Below are 6,090 nucleotides of genomic sequence, written 5' to 3' on the forward strand. Positions count from 1 at the left end.
TTTATTTTATATGCTACAATTATTAGGACATTCCATGGGTTTGTTATAGCTACCTGAGTAAGAAGGTTATATTACCACTAAACTATAATTTAATCATAAGAATAGGAAGGCTTTATTGCCTGTAAATTTTATATTAGGAGAGTAGGGGAGATGTGAGAAAATATTGTATTTAACTAGCTTGAGTTAGTGTGGCATCATTTAGTAACATTCCCACTCTTAATGGATACACATACACACACACACACACACACCACCCCCATACATAGATATAGATATAGATATAGATATAGATATAGATATAGATATAGATATAGATATAGATATAGATATAGATATAGATACCTCCATCACACCACACCATTTGGACTTTCCACTCAAACTGGACCCTACCTAACATGTCTTATTCTTACCACCTCTTTGTGCAAAGTTTCTAAGTTCTGAATCTCATCTTCTCCTTCTTCAATCAAATACTTACTCAGATATCACCCCCTCCAAGAGGTCCCCCAGAATCACCACTCTTCATACCATTCTTTACCCTCTCTTCCCTAAAATTCCTTCACAGCATCTACACTTATCTTGCCTCGAATTCCATGGCAATATTTGTTTACCTATCATTTGTCTTATCATAAGATTATACATCTACAGGAGATGTGGGGGCTTCTGTGTTGGGAATGATGGGAATGATGCAAAGCGGATATTTGAAAAATGCTATTGAGGGGATGAATAAATGCATGAAGATACTGTCCATGTTCCAGCTCCCTGGGAGCTAAGAGGAATCACTTTCTTGCTCCTGTCTTCATAATTCACAGCCAGTCTAAATCAGCATTAATTCTTTCAAATATATCCATCAAATGCCCAGCATATTTCAGGCACTGAGAATACAGTAATAAATAAGACAGATCTACCCACATACTTTGCAATTAATAATCAGCTCTAGTACCGCTAAAGCATTTGAACCACACAGAGTAGTGACTTTATTAAAAAAAATCTGTTTCTGTTTTGTATTTTGAAATTCAGTGGTTAGAATATTCATAAGCTAGAAATTTTCTCTCATGTAGTAAGAGGAAAATTGTCAACACAGAAGAATTTTTAATTGGTGTTAAAAAAAATGACGTCCTTCAAGTTCCCAAAACATCACCCCTCAGGGGTGGACAGATAGAGCCAAAAGCTAAGTGAGGTTTAAGTATATGGAAACTTCTATATCCTTTAAATAAAGAGACTAGACAATGTCTCCACCTAGCTAGCTAAGAAGAAAAGTCCCCTTATTTGAGGCACAGAGGGATCATTGTCTTCAGAAAGACCCTCCCGATAGGAACATCCTGTTAGTGTTTTTTCCTAGGTGTCCCAAATTAGCCCCAGTGTCAGATGACAGCAAGCAGAAGTGATGACTTAGACCTTCGCACACCATCAGTCTGTGACCAGGCAGCTTTCCCACACCATCAGTCTGTGACCAGGGAGCTTTCCCATGTGTGCAGCTTCAGTGGGGGAGACTGTAAACAAACAGAGGCTTCATATTTGCACAGAGATACACAGTGGACTTTCTGGTTGATTTCCATATTTGTAGGAAAGATCATATAACCTTGTCTCTATAAATAAGCAAAATAAAGTTCAGAAAGTAGCTGTGACTTATGCTCAGGTCCTCAGATTCCAATTAGAAAACAGTGAGGAAGGCTCAAGTTAGGCCAAGGGAATAGAACTTGACCAAAGGATCTGGTCAAATCACATCATGGTCAAATATGATTAAACTCCAAAGCAAAGCCTGCTTAGGTACACATGCCTTCCATGATTTCACTCTTATATTTGGTCCTTATGATTTCATGGCATCCAACTATTAATCTTGTGACTTTTCTAGACATGAGAATCTTACAGTGCTGCTGAGTGAACCTACGTCCTTGCTCTGACATTTGACAGCTCACATGGAAAGAGCCTCCTTCCACCCTCTGAACTTTTATGGTTGCCAGCCAGGGATATGAGATGGGAAACGAGAAAGATATATGTGAGATTGAGACTGTGGTTGGAAAATATGACTCATCCCTTCCTTAAACTCCCTCCACTTCCTCATACCCCTTTCTTCACATACACTAATATTTTCTTTCAGCTTAGAGTTCAAAACAAATGAGAAATAATATGTCAATTAAAAAAAACAAATAAAAGTTCCATGATGGGATTTGCGGGGACTGTCTGGCCTCAACTTTGAACCCAAAGGACTGATGTGTTACATATGACTGGCATTCTGTAAGAGAACTCAGAAAGGTGGGGTTATGTTGACTCTAACTACAGGAATCTTCAGTCCCTTTAAAATATGGCTGCTTCAAAAGATGGACATTAGTTTCAACTCCCTGCAAATCTGCCCATTTCAGAGAAGAAAGCACCCACATCCATCCACAGTTGGATTCTGTGTTATCAGTTCCTCAACCCTTAACATGGTTTGTTTATGTCCAAATATGCACCCTCCTTCCTCCTGCCCCAGCATCCTCAGAGTGCAGCTGAATGACTGTGTCCTCTGGTCTCCTTCCCAACAAGTCCCACGTGGGAGAGATGCTGACTTTCGCCAGGAGGCGAAGGAAGGTATCTTCTCAAGTTTCTCAGGATCACCTGAGGTGGAGGTCAGTTCTTGGCAAGGGCAGCGCCATCTAGACCAGCAGCAAATGTGCAAGGCAGGGAGCCAGGCCAGCTCCAAACAGAAAGCCCAGTCAGTTCAGTCAGTTCAGGCTCCCAGTCTCGTTGAATGCAGCCTGTCAAATGAGACCCAGAAAGCTGGCAGAAGCTAATGAGGGATGCCAGGGGTGAGAAAACAATTTGTTGGAAATTGCAGAAATGACATTCACATACATATAGGTAAAGCACAACAAACTTCACATTAAAGCACACTTAAGGGAGACCTTTAACGTCCCGGGGACAAGCTCAGCCGACTTGCTCCTGGCAATTAGTTGGGTGTTTTGTAGTTTATTCCACAGAGACAAAGATCAGAACATGATTACATTTCACCTTACAGATGGATATGTGAATGATGAGCCGTGGCATCCCAAGTGCTAAGAATGCAAAAGCATAGCTGACAAAGAGTGTGAGAAATTACCCTCCGTATGAACCCAGCTGTCCCCTGACCCTGAAAGGAGCTCTTTGGTCAAGATGGATATTTTCTTAGAGAACAATTGGCCATTTCCTCTTTGCATGTGGGTCAGTCTGCCCCCAGTATTCTGAGAGAGAGAGAGAGAGAGAGAGAGAGAGAGAGAGAGAGAGAGAGAGAGAGAGAGAGAACCACGAGAACCACAGTGGTTATAAAAAACCTGTGACCAGGCATCTTAGTTGTTTTGTGTCTATTATATTATGGTCAGGCAAAAGAGTGTATCAGCTGAGAAGAAAGATACAGCAGACATTCAAGCCTCCACCACGTGATGAAAGTCAGCTAGGGAAGCAGGAAGAAGGAATGAAGATGGAGGGAGGCAAAGGGAGGAGAAGGGCTAAGATTCCCAAGTAAAAGACTTCTGCTTCTCTCCTCAGAGCCTCTAGGGAGGAATAAATATAATTACCAACCTAGCATGACAGCATTCAAAACAAAAGAGGCACGTGCCAGGCGATCATCTCTGCCGGGACTCGAACCCGGAACCTCTGGATTAGAAGTCCAGCGCGCTCGTCCATTGCGCCACAGAGACCTCACCACACACACAGCATCAGCACCAGAACTGAAAAAGCACATACCTTCTGCATCACCGAGCCATCTCAGCATCCTGCTCTCTGAGCGGTGGGGGGGACAGGGACAGCTGGAAAATCTGGAGTGGAGATCCACCAGCCGGCTCCATCAAAGCTTTTCTCAATATTGTGGGTCTTAGGTTCCTCAGAGGATTGGAAGAATGTGACAGCAGTCATTTTCTAAGTCCCAGGATCCCTAAAAGATCGGAACAGAACAGGAGTCTTTGCTCGCCATTGCACTCCATCCCTAAGGGAGGATAACGGGAAAGTCTCTCTATTCTCATGCTAATGAAGCAGGGTACACCCAGCCTCGCGGAGAAGGCAGAAGCCATCTCTACTTCCACCCCCATTTCCTCACTGTGGTTTCATCCTGGTCCAGATATTCTCAGGCAAGGGCTGGGGAAAGCAGAGGGATTCGGGAAAACCCCGATTCCAGAAACAAAGACTCCTACTGCTATATAAAATCACCATGAGCAGCATCGGAGAAAGTCAGGGGAGTCAGGCAAGGGGAGACTGGATCCTTTCTTGCCCTTAGCTTTAAGAACTGTTTGTGTCAAGCTCAGAGAAGAGGTCCGGGAATCTGATATGATGTTTCTTCAGCATCCTCGCTGAAACTGAGAATGAAGAGGGGAGATGGAGTCAGAAAAGTATATCTCTGTGAGAGTAAGAGTGTACATCCCTATGTAGACTTGTGTGCATGTGTGTGTGTGTGTGTGTGTGTGTGTGTGTGTGTGTGTGTGCAAACAGGAAAGGGTGGAAGGTGAAAGTGACAGTTCTTTGATGAATTACAGGTAGCTGTCACACAGCCCTCCCTAAATCCATTTGTCCCTTCCCCAAACCTTCTCTAGCTCCAACTCTTTCCAGTCTTTACTCCCTAATTTAAGCAGGAAAGATTTCTCAGCTGTCTGGGCTTGCTTGAGGCATTCCAGTATGATTAAATTGACCAGCCCTGGGTAACCATATGTAAAGACCCAGCTCGGATCCAAGAAAATGCTTCCTATTTTTAAAAAGCCTCCTGGAGAAGACAATTCCATCAGCATCACTGCTGTTTATAACTTCCACTGTGCCAGTTCTTCTGCGTGTCTAATCCAAGTCCTTTCTACATCATCATCTGCTTATTTCCTCCTATTCAAGCGCATTGGGGTGATTAGTCTCTGTACTCCCAATGACAAGGCACTGATTGGAGACTTGATGCCACATTCATCATCCTACTGAACCCTAAAAAGGTTACACTAAAATCAGAATCAATGTAGAACATCCCCCCTCACCCCGAGCCCCTCTGCTGCACTGTGTGTTTCAACAACCCTGGCTCTGAGCACTGCCTGCAGACTCCAAACACACCTGAAGATAATCCTAACCTATAAGACCAGATGATGACAAGAAATGAAAGAGATGCCCAGCTTGGGAGAACTCAAGCGTCCTCGAACGCCAGCTGGGCATCAGTGTAAGCAGATGAGCCTTTCTCTACCCAAAAGCAGCAGTTTCCCCAGCCATGCCTGTGTCCAGGAAGTACCTGGAGACAGACATTTAGAACGGTGCAGCTGACTGTATGTCACCAGCCTCAAACAAAGAGGTGAGAATGGGTTTTTCTTCACACATGATCCTAGACAGTTTCAAGACTCTGGTCCTCAAAGCGGAACAGCAGCCAGAGAGTGTTTCCTCTGAGTGGCTGCCAAGGTCAAGGGACAGTACATGAAGCCTCTGTGTCTGTAAGGGGAGGCCCAAAATTACAGGACAGTGCCAGCCACTCTAAAGAGAATGTGAAGCAAGGAAGCTCTCATGATGCTGCCAGTCTTGATGTAATACACACACACACACACACACACACACACACACACACACAGAGAGAGAGAGAGAGAGAGAGAGAGAGAGAGGAACAATTTCTGCTCTTCACAAAGATTATATCCTATACTCACAGAGTTTATCACCTCCAAATTCTACCCAGTGCATGCTGACATCTTAGATTACATGTTCTTCTAAACTCAAAGGCTCACCCCTCTCTGGGAGCCTTATCCATTGCATACAATATTCTCACCTAGTACAGGGAATACAGTGGGAAAGATTCTGCTGGCAAATCCCAAAGGAGAAATGACTCTAAAAGATGGAGAGGAGGAAAAGAGGACACAATCTCTTGCCCATCAAATAAGATGCCAAACAGGAATCTCCTGATCTACACGAAGAACTTAATCCTAGAAGGACAAAGTCCCAACTTCAGTAGTGGACTGGGAAGCCTGTATGCTTAGAGCTGCTGAGAAAATCAGTTAACTTCTCACAAGGCAGCAACTCATGAGGTTGCTAAAGAGTAACTGAGGTCTCGTGGTGCCGACCCTTCTGCTACTCCGCATGTTACAATCCTCAGATCTGACACCTGGGTCACTTTATTCTCTTTGAAGACTTCCT

The 6,090-nt window shown here is 43.8% G+C and overlaps 1 non-coding gene across 1 annotated transcript; it reads right to left on the reverse strand.

Annotated features, from left to right (window-relative positions):
* Positions 1–3,579: 3,579 nt before the first annotated feature.
* On the reverse strand, positions 3,580–3,653 carry Trnar-ucu (transfer RNA arginine (anticodon UCU)). The gene has a single exon. It is a non-coding gene; the product is annotated as a tRNA-Arg (tRNA).
* Between the last annotated feature and the right edge of the window lie 2,437 nt (positions 3,654–6,090).

The sequence above is a fragment of the Myodes glareolus genome, chromosome 5 (assembly GCF_982192425.1).
Source record: "Myodes glareolus chromosome 5, mMyoGla1.1, whole genome shotgun sequence".
NCBI classification, from domain to species: domain Eukaryota; kingdom Metazoa; phylum Chordata; class Mammalia; order Rodentia; family Cricetidae; genus Myodes; species Myodes glareolus.